This window comes from Petaurus breviceps, unplaced genomic scaffold (assembly GCF_028583685.1).
Source record: "Petaurus breviceps papuanus isolate PSGF00001 unplaced genomic scaffold, PetGlider_PUasm1.0 90591, whole genome shotgun sequence".
Taxonomy (NCBI): domain Eukaryota; kingdom Metazoa; phylum Chordata; class Mammalia; order Diprotodontia; family Petauridae; genus Petaurus; species Petaurus breviceps.
In genome coordinates, this window is record NW_027187280.1 from 1,378,278 (window position 1) to 1,393,282 (window position 15,005).

General features: G+C 41.8%; 1 protein-coding gene, 1 long non-coding RNA gene and 1 pseudogene across 4 annotated transcripts in view; 2 read left to right on the forward strand and 1 right to left on the reverse strand.

The window, feature by feature from the left end:
• Positions 1 to 2,027: 2,027 nt before the first annotated feature.
• Positions 2,028 to 13,888, reverse strand: LOC138142499 (uncharacterized). Of its 2 annotated transcripts, none has more exons than XR_011163442.1 (3): positions 13,763 to 13,888; positions 11,006 to 11,143; positions 2,028 to 2,369 (listed from the first exon to the last, which is right to left on the reverse strand). It is a non-coding gene; the product is annotated as an uncharacterized lncRNA (long non-coding RNA). The 2 variants fall into 2 exon arrangements; XR_011163441.1 differs by having other exon boundaries at positions 13,739 to 13,856.
• Positions 10,969 to 12,505, forward strand: LOC138142498 (pleiotropic regulator 1-like; annotated as a pseudogene).
• BLCAP (BLCAP apoptosis inducing factor) overlaps positions 13,884 to 15,005 on the forward strand; it is a 12,493-nt gene continuing 11,371 nt past the window's right edge. Inside the window, exon 1 of one of the 2 annotated variants that reach the window (XM_069063524.1) lies at positions 13,884 to 14,010. The gene's annotated coding sequence lies outside the window, so the exon portion shown is untranslated. Of the gene's footprint in view, positions 14,011 to 14,095; positions 14,254 to 15,005 lie in introns of those variants that run through there. The other variant, XM_069063522.1, reaches the window with a different exon arrangement.

The window sequence follows — 15,005 nt, forward strand, 5'->3', positions numbered from 1 at the left end:
CCACAGGAGGCAGAAGAAGCCACCTCCTTTTTCCTCCCTTTCTTTCTCTCTCTCTCTCCCTCTTTTTTAAATCTTTAATGTCTCCAACCAGCCAGCAGTGGGGGAGGCGTTGTGAGTGTGCCATATTTCAAAGGGCTGTCACAGCTGGAAGGATTTTCAGAGCATTTCCCAGCCAATCTATTGTGTATAAATATATAGATGTATATATAGGTTTCATTATCCCCTTCAGGGCTCCTAGAGAATATATTCTTTTAATATGTATAATATATTTGAGCTGTTCTATGCCTGGAGGTGGGGGGGTGAAGGTAGATGGGGGCGGGGGTGCTGGTTCACAGTTGATATTTCAGAGTCAGTTCCAGGGGCAAGGCAATGCTAGGCTTTGTGGAGGGTGTCAAGGAGGAGGGAGAGGTTGAATAGACTTGGCAACACTGCTCAGACCCATCTGGAATGCTACATCCAGTATTGGGTACCACCTTTGAGGAAAGGGGTCCCCAGAAAAATAACTAGGACAGAAAGAGGACAGGAAACCATGCCACACAGGGATCCAGTTGAAGGAATGAAGAATGTTTAGCCTGAAGAAGAGAAGACTAAAGAGAGACAGGGTAGCTGCCTTCAAGTATTTGAAGGGTTGTCATGCAGAAGAAGGATTACATTTGCTTTGCTTGGCCCTACAGGGCAGAAAGAGGAACAATGGGTGGAAGTTGCTGAGGTTGATTTCAGTTCAGTATAAGGAAAAACATCCTAATAATTAGAATTGCCCCCCAAAACAGAATGGGCAGGCTCTGAAGGCAGAGGGCTCCCCTTCATTGGAGGCATCCAACTGGGGGCTAGATGTAGATAGAGGAGGTTCCCTGTTTTTCTCTGTGTTGAACTAGATAGTCTGTGAGATCTCATCCAGCTTAGCAATTCACTGATTCATGATCTGGTCTTTTGGGGTCTCCTATATTAGAACTAAGAGGATTTTATTCTTAATAGTTTATTATCAGGGCCATGTCACATTGGCACAGTAGCTGAAACATTTTGCTAAGGAATCCAAGACCATGGGTTTCATTCCCATGGGAATCAGCTAGGCAGGTACCTATATAGTCCTTATAATTCCTTATGGCTATTTGGAAAATAGAGTCTGAAGAGGTATGAGAAAGTATGAATGGTTCAGTGCAAACCATTCCCCCACCAAAGGTCTCCATCATCAGAGGATTAGTGGCATCTTAGAATGTCAGAGATTTAAAGGTCATCTAGTCCAAATCCCCTAACTTTACAAAGCATGAAACTGAATTCTAGAGAAGGGAAATGACTTGTCTAAGGTTGAATAGTGATTATGAGGCAGAATCAGAATTCACACTTAGGTCTTTTGCCTCTCAGTCCAGATCCCTTCCTCTGGTACCACACTGCCATCTTTCTGTCATAGGAGCAGCTCCGTATACTATTTCAGGGCTGATATAAAGAATGGAAGAGTAACTCAGACAAGATATAAGAAAGATGATAGGAATGAGTAGAGGTTAAGTGAGCCACTGTGACTAGGAAAGAAAACTGGCATGAAATTAGTGATGGGCAAGAGAAGCAATGAGGAGAGAAAAAAGCAGGATAGTCTCAGATCCCAGCCTGACAGGGGCTCCCTGGCTTCCTTTCTACTAGTAGGTGTTGAAAACATCTGGGGTCACATCGCCCTTCACTCTCCTTTGCCAGACTGTGATCCTCTAAATACTGTGGTAAGAGTGCTGGACAGGAGGACCGCGTCATAGCTGAAGCAGCGAGGCAACCTTCAGAGAGAGGGGAAGCAGTATGTGTTGCTACCACCACCTGGACCACCATTCCTCAGATCCTGATGGAGGCAGCCCAGGACCTTGAACCTAAGAGCCTTGGGAATAGCAATGCTTCTAGCCCAGGGTCTAGTCATCATCCTGGGAAGTAACACCCGTGGAGATGCAGCTTGGCAGCCGCTTCTGCAAATACTATAGCCACAGCTATTAAAGACCCAGAAAGGAAATGACTTCATGTCAGAAACTGATATGATTTTATCAGTCCAAGTAAAATGAAAGATGAAGCCTTATCATTGGCTTTGCCGCTGCACCTTAAGGTCCATAGAACTTTTCCATCTGACTGGGAGCTAAAATCTTCATTTGTGTTGTTTCCTCCATTGGAATGTGAACTCCTTAAGAGTAGAATGTATCTTGCTTTTCTATTTGTACCCCCAACTTAACACAGTGCTTTATACAAATGCATTTTCCATTCTTTCATTTTGTAGAGGGGGTCCTTTTTCAGGTGTAGGTTGGATTTGATGGCCTCAGTGATTCCTTCCAACTCTGAATTTCTATGTCAGTATGACCTCCATCACATCACTTTCCATCTCTGGGCCTCAGTTTCCTCCTCTATAAAATAAAGATAGGAGAAAAATACACTAGATCGGGGTGGGGAACCTAAGGCCTCAAGGCCACATTGGCCTTCTAGGTCCTCGGGTGTGGCCTTTTGACTGAGTTCAAGTTTTACAGAACAAATCCTTTCATTAAGGGGATTTGTTCTGTGAAGTTTGGATTCAGTCAAAGGGCCACACTAAGGGCCGAATCCTACCCTTGGCCACCGTCTTATACTACCTTGTCAATTATTCTTGTATTGTCTTATACTGTAATTTCCCCCTGGGAGACAGTGTGGTATAGTAGATACGGTTCTGGACCAGATGTCAAGGGACCTGGGCTCAGCTATCACCTCATCTGGTAGCAATATGATCACATTAATGTGAACATTAATAAATATTACTACTAATAAACATTAAATAACACTAGTATGCCATTAATGACATTCTCAGTTGAATGTCTCAGTTCCCTCTTCTATAAAGTGGAGATAGTTATTTTTGTTCTACATACCTCATGGTTTTGTTGCAAGGAAAGTGCTTCACAAACTTTAAAGCTTAATAGCTTAAAACAACTTAAATTTTTGGAACACCCTGTGTAAGCATGAGTTATTGAATTATTATTTAAGTTGGGTGATTTCAAGAACATTCACAGACATATACATGTAAATGTGTTTACATGTATATGTCTGTGAATAGAGAATGCATTCTGGCTTAGTGAACAGAGTTTTGGGTTTGGAGTCAGGAACATCTAGGATCCTAGCCTAGCTCTGAGACTTACTAGCTCAATGACCCTGGCAAGTCATTTAACCTTTCTGTATCTCAAGCAACTCCCCATAACTTAATCTATTACATTAGAGAAGGGAATTCCTATACATGGATCCCTTGCTTTTTGGCTTCTATGTACATCTAGCTTTTGTCTTTATATCCCCAATACCAAGCTATTATTACTATTATTATTATTAAATAATATTAATAAATACTACTACCAATAAACATTAAATAACATTAATATGTCATTAAATATAGTTATTAATAATAAATAGCATTTGAAATGTTTATTAAATATTATCAAACTATTATTTTATGATAAAACCACTACTATTACTACAACTGCTACTACTAACTAGCTAGCTAGCATTTATATAGTGCCTTAAGATTTACAAAGTGCTTTACAAGTATATCTCATTTGATCCTCAGAACAATCCTGGGAGGCAGCTGCTATTATATGTCCATTTTACAGATGAGGAAATTGAGGCAGACAACGGCTAAGTGATTTGCCCAGCATCACCTAGCCAATAAGTATCTCAGGCTAGATGTGTTTGATAAATGCATGTTGATTGATATGCGTGTAGAAGACAGTATAGTTCAGTGGAAGGAGTACTGACTCTGGAGTGAGAAGACTGGGTTTGAATCCTACCTCTGCAGCTTGTGACCTTATGCATATGACCTTGGGCAAGTCATTTAACCTCCCTGGGCTTCGGTTTCCTCATTTGTAAAATGGAAGGAGCTGAACTAGGTGATATCTAAGGTCCCTTTTAACTCTCAGTTTATAATTGTATCATTCTATGTTTTTTCCCGATCATATGCTTCATGACAGAAAAGGCTGTAAAGGTATCTCCCTTTGCATCCCCAAAGTGCCAGAAACAGACTGGGCTTGCCCAGAGTACTTACTCTGATATTTTAGTAGATACTAAAGAATCTGAGCTCCCTGCAAATACATATTGTTTCATTATTTGTCTTTGTGTCCTCAGCACAGTGCCTGGAACACAGTAGGCACTTAATAAGTGCTCATTCATTGATTTGCTATATAATCTCTACCCAGAAGGTGTCCCCCACCACCACCACGGGTACAGATCACAACCTATGCACACCTTCTTACCTTCTACAAGTCTTGTCCACGTCTCCCATAAATCCTCCCTAACATTATCCCTCCAACATGTTGGAAGCCTTCCTCAGGTTATTTAAATGCTTTATGGATATCAGTGCAGCTTTTGCACTGTCCATTCCTCAGTCTTGCCTAGAGATTCTCATAGAATGCAGAGGAATAGGAATGGTCTAGAGCTGTGATTTCATTGGATAGGAAATTCCTTCCCCCTCCCACTGTATCCTTATTTGAGATAGTCACTGGCACCTCTCAGCTAGGTAATACCTGGCAGCTAGGTGAAGAAATTCCCTTCATCAGTACAGGCCGACATATTCTCTGCAATTTATAATCTTAGAAAGTTGCATAAGCACTGAGATTTTCAATGACTTTCCCAAGGTTATATAGTCAGTGTATGGCCAAGGTAGAATTTGAATTCAGGTTTTCCCTGCTCCAAATCTTGCTTTCCAGGTGCAAGGCCATGCTGCCACTCTAAAGGGCACATAGTAGGAATGGTAGTAATATCTGGAATTCATACGATTTGCAAAATGCTTTGAATGGAATATCTCATTTGAACCTCACAACAACCAAGTGAGGCAAGTGCTCGAGGTATTATTATCCCTGTTGTACAGATGAGGAGGATAAGGCTCAGAAAAGTGAAGAAGACTTGCCCATGGTCACACAGCTAGGAAGTATCTGGGCTTCGTGGTTAGGGCCTCAAACTCCAGAGGAAGGTAGGGGAGTGAGGATGGGGAATGACAGGTGGAAGGAAAAGGAGCGAGGAAGAACTGGCTGTGCTCTTTATTAGGTAGAAGGAGACCTTAAACCTAAGTTCTCCTTACTCTGCGCCTCCCATAGTCCCCAGGAGATGGTGGTATCTGGTAACGGATAGGCATATCTCCAGCTCTACTAGCCTGGCCCGTTAACAGAGGCTGCCTGACCCCATCTGTGGTATAATAGTGACCCCTGCTGGAAGAAGGTGGGAATTCTAACTACTATTTGTCTTCAACACTAGGCCCTGCAAAGGGATATTTTGCATACTTGAAAGGTTGTATGAAGTCAACTGAAATTCAAAAGAAGCTGGTTTGATGACCTTTGGGTGTAACAACCTCTTGTTAAGTGAGGAACAGGGACTGGACCTATGATTTTACTGGTGTAAGGGACTCCCAGATGGCGAAACTCCCTCTACCAGTGCAGTTCAACATCTTCACTACAATTTAGAGTCCTGGAAATTTGCCTAGGTCACTGAGAGGTTAAGTGATTTGTCCAGGGTCACACAGATAGTATATGTCAGAGGTAGGACCTGCACTCAGGTCTTCCTGACATCAAGGCCAGCTCTCTAACCATTAAGTCATGCTGCCTCCATGTGAGAGATAATCTTTCAAAAGTTCCCTGACATCTGCTACATACATAATCACAGAAATTCAGAGGTTGTCTAATCCAGCTCATGCCTGATCCATAATTTGATTTACAAGAGAAATGTGAAACACACCACCCACAGACCAAAGGGCCCCCTGAACCAAATTTAGATGTAATTAGGAAATATTTAACAAAATAAATAAAAATAAAATAGAATATAAATGATGTTAATATGTGGTTTTCTAAGTCAATATGCCCCCAGGATGGGATCTTAATGTATAGCTTAGTGACTTCCTTTCTATTGGAGTTTGACCCCCATTGTTCTATAAGATCCCTGACCCATGATGACTAACCACTACTCAAATACTTCCAGTGATAGCGAACTTACTGTTTCACAAGAAAATCCATTCCACTTTGGTAATACTCAGTAATTTTTTCCTTGTATTGATTTGAAATTTGCTTCTCTACAATTTACACCCTTTACATCTACTTCTGGTGCCATGAGGCCCACCAGAACAATTTTTCTATATTTCTTCTAGTGAAAGTCCCTTAAACACTTGAAAACAGCATCCCTGACTCCCCTAAGCCTTCTCTTATTCAAGCTAAATATCCTCAGCTCCTTCATCTGATTCTCTCATGGCATGATTCCCAGTATCCTCTCCAGTCTAATCAACTTCCTCCAGATGCCCTGATCAATGAATGTTCTTCTAAAATGTAGTGACCATAACTGAGTGCAATATGATATGTCCAGATATGATACTCCAGATATGTCCTGATTCTCAGGCAGATTGCATTGGGATTGTGTTTTCTCTAAACCTAGGCACACAGGATTTTTTTGAAATTCATTCATTCATCTATTTAACAGACATTTCCCAAGAGCCTAGTATGTGCCAAATTCTATGCTCATGGACAGTCATGGAGAAAAGTCCCTGCTCCCAAGCAGTTGATAGTCATGGGAATCTAAAAGGACCTTAGTGGTTACCTGGCCCAATACCCTCATTTGACAGATACAGACCCTGAAACCAAGCAAGAATATGTGAATTACCTGAGGGCACATCTTAAGTTAGTAGTGGGACTGGGTTGGGAACCAAGTAAAACTTTTGGTTCTGGACTCTTTCCACTGAACTACACTCCTGTATCTACTAGGGCTTGTCCACAGTCAATGTGACCTCTCTTTCCACTGACCAACACAGACACACATACACACACGCACACACATATGCATGCATGCATGCATGCATGCACACACCACCACCCCAGGCTAGTTCTGTATTATTAATGATAGCAGAAGCCATGAGAATCAATGAACTCTTAGAATACAGAGCCAGATCATCCAACAGATTCCCTAGACCTATAGGTCTTTGCATAGTATCATAGATTCAGAGCTGGAAAAACTTTAGAGATTATGTGGTCCAATCACAAAAGTTTTGTAGAAAAGGAAACTAAGGCCTATAGTGGTTGTGACTTGCTACTTACTTGGGTTAAACTACTGTCTTATCCAACCTTTGCCATCTTACTCACTTGATAGATCATTATTCTTGTTCCCCTCCCTTAACTCTGTACCCTATGGCTCCACCCTGGGTTCTCTTTTCTTCTAACTCTACACCCTCTTTCTTAGTGATCTCATCCTTTTCCTTATTTGCAATTTGAGGATACTTTTACTACCTACCTTACATGTTTCATAAACTTCAAATTGATCTCTATATAGATAACTCCCAAATCTGTATGTTCATCATCAGTCTCTCTCTTGAGCTTCAGTCCCACATCAGTTGGCCAGTTAGGCTTTTCCAACAGAACATCTCATACACATCTTAACTTTAACTTATCTAAAATAGAACTCATGTCCCCTTTCCCAATCTCACACCTCTCCCAAACCTTCTATTTCTGTTGAGCATAAGACCATCCTTCTAGCCACTCAAGTTCACAGCCATGGAACCAATCTCAATTTCTTATTCTCCCTCGATCTGCATTATCTAATCAATTAGATATTCAGCCCACCTTTTTATCTGATTATACAATACTTCCCTTCATCTCTTCTTTGGTTTACTACACTGCCTACAGTTCCTCATTCATAACATGCTACCTTCCCCCTCCTTCCTCACCTCTGCCTTTTAGAATTCCTAGCTTAAGTGCCAGTTCCTAAATGAGACCTTTCCTAAGCTACAGGTGCCGTCTACAAAAATGACTTTGTTTTTACTTTGTATACTTTGTACTTAATTATTGTTTCCTTTGATAGAATGTAACCTCCTTAAGGCTAGGAACTGTTTCATTTTGAAATTTGTATCCCCTACGGTCTACCACAGCGCCTGGCAGAAGATGGCTAATAAATGTTTGTTGATTGATTTGAGTTTGCAGTACATTTAAAATTCAAATCTTTTCTACAATTGAATTGATTCTAGAACCCACACTAATGCACTGCATAAGAGTCAATGCCTATACTTTCTCAGAAGACAGTGGGGACATTGTTGTTCAGTCATGTCTGACTCTTCATGATGGTAGTTGGGGTTTTCTTGGCAAAGATAATGAAGTAGTCTCTCATTTCTTTCTCCAGCTCTACTTACATGAAGGAAACTGAGGCAAACAGGGTTAAGTGACTTCCCTAGGGTCACACAAGCTAGCAAATATCTGAGGCCAGATTTGAACCAGGGAAGATGAGTCTTCCTGACTCGAGGCACTCTATCCACTGAGCCACAAGTGGGGATATTTGAGGTTAAACTAAATGGCATGCCATACCCTAAATCCCAACCTCCACCTATTTACCTGTGTCACCTTTGGTCAGCATCTGTTTCCTTATTTGCAATTTGAGGATAACTACTTTTACTCCCTACCTTACATGTTCCATAAACTTCAAAATATTCCTCTCTTTATCCCTTATGAGGCATTTATGATTCATTCCTGTCTTTAAAAAAAATAGAAAATAATCACTATGATAGCACATGTCGATAAAGCACTTTCCTTACTTACAACAAGCCTTTTTTTTTTTTAAGCAATTGGGGTTAAGTAACTTGCTCAAGGTTACATGGCCAGGTGTTTCTGGGTGGGTGCTAAGTGTCTGAGCCAGGTTCGATCCCCAGGTCATCCCAACACCGGGTCGGTGCTCTTACTCGCTGTGCTACCTGGCTGCCCCTACAACAAGCCTTTAAGATAGCTACCAGTATTGTTCCCACTTTATAGATGGGATTTTATAGATGAGGAAACTGAGGCTTAGGGAGAGAAACTGACTTTCCTAAAGTCACATGCTTGTGTCAGAGCTAGTATCTAAATTCAATTCTCCTGATTTCAAGATTTATGTTGCTTCTGTAATGCCACATTGTTTTTCTAGGAACCAGGGAAGTCACTTCACCTTGTGGGTCCTGGCTAATTTCAAGCAAGCTGTTTTGGGGAAGCTTGAAGAGAAGCCACCCAGGTTTTGTTGCCTAGAGGCTTCAGAGAGTCTTAACCTTCCAAAGAAAGTCAGAGACACAGAGTAATAAATTGGCCAAGAAACTTAGTCTTGGGAAATGCCAATATTTAGGGGATAGGACTAAGTGTAGCCAAGGAAGGAAGCAGAAAAGAACATGAAGAGAGCACTGCCACAGAAGGGAAGGAAGGAGAGGGTTTCAGTAAATAGGAGATTCTTCATGGCTGTTTCATACTGCTAAGAATTCAAAAAGGACTGAAAGAGGGTAACTGGGAGACTTGGAGGAAGCAGTTTCAGTCAAATAGTGAGTCCAGAAGCCAATTCTCTTCCTGTTTTTTTTTTTTTTTGTGGTTATTCATGTGTTTTGGTCATGTCCAATTCTTTATGACCCCATGTCGGGATTTTCTTGGCAAAGAGACTGGAGTGATTTGCTATGTCCTTCTCCAGCTCATTTTATAGATGAGAAACTGAGGCAAACGGGGTTAAATGACTTGCCCAGGGTCACATGGCTAGTAAGTGTCTGAGGTCGGACTTGAACTCAGGAAGCTGAGTCTCCCCACCTTAAAGTTCAACCTGCTATGCCACCTAATTGTCCTACTTGCCCTACTCAAGAGTCAAAGATGGCACCTCCCTGACTAGATTGCAATTTCCAAAGAAGGCCTTCAGGGCACATGGCTCATGCTCCCTTGTGTACCCGATGTCAGGGTTTGATAAGGACCTGGGTTTAATCAGGATGCTCTTTACCCATAACTGTTGTTTTAATAAAGACTCTTCTCTCCCATAATAACTGTTGTTTTAATAAAGACTCTTCTCTCCCATAATAACTGTTGTTTTAATAAAGATTCTTCTCTCCCATAAATTAGTTTGGGGAACCAATTTTGATAGCATGTAACTGGCATTTTTCTTTCATCTTACCACCAGGTGTCTCCATAACACCAGCTAAAAGGAGAACAATGATTTCCAAACTTTATGTAGCCTTATTAAGGAAAAAAAGTGCCCCTATTTACACTTTTCAAAAAACAATATACATTAATAAGTTGCTTAGCCTATATTTTATTCAAATGAAGTTAATACTTTATCATATTTTTTAAAAAATTTAAATGTACAGTAAAGATAAAGCAACAGATACTTTAAATCCTTTACAATTTTCACATTTGCAACATAAAATAATAATCATAATATTATTAATGTAGTAGGTGGGCTCTTTCTTGAGGCAAAGTTTCTCAAAATATATTTTCTCTGATGTTAAGGGTATTCAAAATTCTTTTTCACTATTGAAATAGATACTGTTTTTGTAATAGCTACAGGAGAATCCCTGATTCACACACAAAAAAGATGTTATGAAGGGTAATAAAATTTAAATTATTTTGTTTGCTAAATCGGAGAGTTCTTTATTTGCCTAGAATCAAAGCCATAAGATTTTTAGGTTCTAATGCTTGTTTCAATGTGCTATCACAAGTTATTTTTCTTAAAATGTAAGTAGTATTTTACTTTTTCCAATTACATGTAAAGACAATTTTCAACATTTGTTTTTTTTTTTTTTGGAGAGGGAAAGCCAAGGCAATTAGGGTTAAATGACTTGCCCAAGGTCATGCAGCTAGTAAGTGTCAAATGTCCGAGGCCGGATTTGAACTCAGGTCCTCCTGACTCCAGGTCCGGTACTCTATTCACTGTGCCACCTAACTGCCCCTCAACATTCAATTTTTATAAGATTCTGAGTTCCAAATTTTTCTCTCTCCCCATGATGGTGAGCAATCTGATATAGGTTATATACCCATCACAAGTTCTTAGATGGTGTAAGATCGTTCAATGGGAATGTGCCCATTACATCACATCTGGCACCAAAGGCCATTTATGTCATATCTGATGTCTGAACTTCCAGATGCCAGAAGGAATGGGGCAGTCTGTGTAGTGGGAGTTCCATCTGGTCTTTGGAGCTGGAGGGTGGGGGCAGGGGCTAGGGGGAATGGGGTTGAGGGGAGCCAAGTGGTTGGCATCATGGTGGAGGAGATAGAGAAATATTCTGTGCACACACCTGTGTTCAGATCATTGAAGGGGACCCATAACATGTTTGTGGCTGATAATGCAAAGCCAGTACAGTTGGATGAAGAGAGTCACAAGCTGAAGATGTCTGGAAAACTTCATACCAAGTATAGGCCTGGGTTGCAAATGCCTATTTTGAAGAAAAATCATATAGAGAAAGGCTGTCAGGGTGTAGTGGATGTATATGAGCATAAACAGTATCCTGCCAATGAAGGACAAGAACTTGAATATTTAGTGACTAGTACACATCCATAACCACCAGGACCTGGTGTGGTTTTGAATGCAGATAGTAAGATTCAAAGCATACCAGGTGAATTCAATACACAGCCTTTAGCTGTGGCCCTGCCTCCTTCAAAATCCAGGATATATACAAATACTTCAGCTAATGTAGGTGATACTTACGGACATGCTGGGCTTCCTGAACATTCACAGCCACTGGATTAACTATGGCTATGATGGAAACTAGTGGCACCAAGAATGCTGCAAATTTGCCCAAAAAGGCACTAAACCACAGTGGCATCCACCATGAAAACCATACAGAGTCAACAGTGGACAGACAGGCTGAGTTTAATGTCTTGCAGCAGAACCTGGAAATCAGTAGTTTGTTACTGGTTCTATTGATAGGACTATAAAAATCTGGGACTTGGGTAGTGGCAAATTGAAATTGTCATTGACTGTACATATCAGTACCATACAGTGGATGATAGTAAGTGCAAGGAATCCACACCTCTTCCGTAGAGAAGATAAACTGGGGAAGTGCTGGGATCTAGAATACAGTAAGGTTTTCAGACATTATCTAGGACATCTAAGTGCAGTTTATGGTTTGGATTTGCACCCAACAACTGATATACTTGTGACTTGTAGAAGAGATTCAACTACACTGATATGGGATGTGAGAACAAGAGCCACTGTATACACATTGGCAGGACAAATGCAGAGGCTATAGTAAAGTGTCAAGCTGCAGAACCACAGCTCATAACAGGAAGCCACAACAGGACAATATGATTATTGGACTTATTTGCAGGAAAAATGTGTCATGTTAACAAATCCCCTTTCCCCCCCCCCGCCAAAAAAAAATCAGAGCAGTGGTTTTGCATCTAAGACATTACACACTTGCATTGGTTTTTCAGATTATATTAAACAGTGGAAATTCCCTGATGGAAACTTCATTTAAAACCTATCTCATCATAGTGCTATCATTAATACACTAACTGTGAATTCAGAGAGTGCTTGTATCTAGAGGGTATAATGGCACTATTCATCTTTGGGACTAGAGAACTGGCTACAGTTTCCAGAAAGTACATGCAGCTGTGCAGCCTGGATCTTTGGACAGTGAATCTGGAATATTTGCACGTACCTTTGACCAGTCTGGAAGTCATTACTCACTGAAGAAACTGATAAAACCATTAAAGTATACAGAGAAGATAATTCAGCAATGGAAGAAATTCATCCAGCTATCAAGAGAGATTTTAAAGTGGGATTATGTACCTAATTGTGCTGTTGTTTTATTTTGGTTTTTATAAATGCATTCAGTCACATTGTGCTCTGTATAGGACTATAAAGCAGAAACTCCACAGAAGTCATTACTGCTTCATTACATGTTACAATAAATTCCATTTTAAAAAAAGAGATGGAATAAGATCAAATTTATCATTTGCCTATAAAAATGAGTTCCACTTTCATTCATATTAAGAAATATCTAGGTTTTGAAAATAAAATCATAATTCTCTCTAATGGTCAAATTTGATAAGACTTCATTTTTTCTATTTAATTTACAGGGCAGATATTTCTTAAAATTGAGAAAAATACAAAATATTTCGTAAATTTACTATCTATAGCTCTGAATTTCTCACAAATCACTTTATCTTTCTGGATCAGAGTATGAATTTAAACTCTTAATAATGATTTTGCATTATTTAGAGTACTAGGCTCTTTGAGATTATCCATCAAATACACACTTTTCAGGAGGAAATTTTTGTTGTAAAATGAATTTGCTTCATATGTATTATCACTAAGAAAAAAGGCCACCTTTACTTTTAGGTCAAATACCCTTCCAAGTATTTTGTCATAAGAAAGCAAATGGATTTCAAAATACTATGTACGTGCTCTTATGCTTTTCCTCCATGCTGTAACTCAATTTTGCAAAGTCTTTTAATGAGGTTTTTTTCCCCCCTAATTAGGCATGATTACTGGTAACTTGCAAAAATTTTATCTAGCTCCGCACTTTGATTCCTGTGCAGGTAGGGATTGAACTAAACGGCTTCTGAGTGTGAGAGCACTTAAGAGTCCTTCCTCAGCTCTAAGCTTCTGTGATTGAGTGATCCTGCAGAAAGGAAATGGGTTATCACTGTACGGAGATTCATTGTTGGTTGAAATGAGCCAAGAAAGGCTTCCTGGAGGGGAGCAGCAAGCATGGAAGCCAGAAAACAGAAGTTGTATTTAGGGAAGGTAAGTGGTCCAGTTTGGCAGAAGCAGCTATGCAGTAGGGGAAGATAATAAACATTGATTCTCGAAACCCTGGGAGGTAGGTACTATTATTATCCCTATTTTGCAGATGAGGAAACTGAGGCAGACAGTGGTAAATGGACTTGTCCAGGATCACAAAGCTACTCCGGGTCTGAGTCTGCATTTGAACTCGAGTCTTCCTGGCTTCACATCCACTGTACCCCTGGCCAAGTAGCTGTGCAAGCTTTTTTTCTCTAAGTCCCTAAGGGTACATCATTACCGATATGGGCAACCGACCACGCACCGGCTCCGCGAGGCACTCCTCGTTCTCTACACAACCTTCAGACAGCCGCAGATAATGGAGAGCCGGCTTTCGAGGCTCGGACTTTCCCGCATACGCATGCGGGGCACGTTGCCTCTCCCCTAGGGCTGTCCGATGCAGTGCCTGACGAAAAAGAACCAGGTTTCGCGGAGGTTGTCGCGCGTTACATCTCGTCTTCTCCAGGGCTGAAAATAATGCCTGGGCAAGTCAGGACCCCGAGACAGGATTGGGTACGGATGAGGAAAGGGGTAGGGGGACCCTGACGGGGAGGCGCAGGGGGGGCCTTTGGGGTTCAAGATGCGCGGAACTCAGGCGAACACTGACGCCAGGCCCGGCTCGGGAGCGGGTCCTCGGCCCGTAACGCTAAACAGGAGGGGAAGGGAGGGAAGGGAACGGGAGGGGAGGGGAAGGCGTTGGGGCTTCCGGTGGCGGCAGCAGCGGCGGAGGCGACGCGGCCATGGCGACGTTTGCAGGTAGTTCGGCCCCGACCTGAGCGCAGCGGGAAGGGGTGGGAGTCCTGTGGGCAGCCCTTACACGCCATGTTGTCTCTCCCCGACTCTCTCGAAAGGGCTGCGGGTCACCTGGACGAAGGAGGGGCTGGGGGTGAGGGGAAAGCCCTCTTCCGACGCAAGCGCATAACGCCGGGGCGCTGCTCCTCAGTACCACAAGCATCCCCTTCAGCGCAGGCGCAGAATGTTCCCTTCCCTCTGGTGCGCCCCCCCGCTTCTCGGGGCAGTGGGCTGGGAAATGTCAGTCACTGTCCTGGGGGGCAGCCAGGAGGGAGCATTCCTAGGAATGGGAGAGAGCCTTCTTCCAAGACTTCATGCGGATTATCCGCAGAATCCTGGGTTTTCCTCACTCAGTTGAGTCCCAGAGAGGTAGGGGGGCACGTGTAGTCCATGGGGACACCAGCAGCAGCTTGTTCTTGGAGTGGATGGAAGGACCTCTGATCTGGGAGCCACTTACCCTCTCTAAGCCTGTGTATCTTCATCTGTGAAATGGGAGCAGTAACATAGGTTTGAAATGTTCCTGTGAACATCAAATGAAAGAATGTGTTTGAAAGCTTCCTGAAACCCTAAAGCTGTAAGACGCAAGCTGTCATTAGTCCATGATTGGGGGGATGAGAGCGTGCGTATTACAGCTTTAGCGTTTCAGGAAGCTATCAAACACATTCTTTCATTTGATGTTCACAGGAACATTTCAAACCTACGTTCTTGCCACGCAG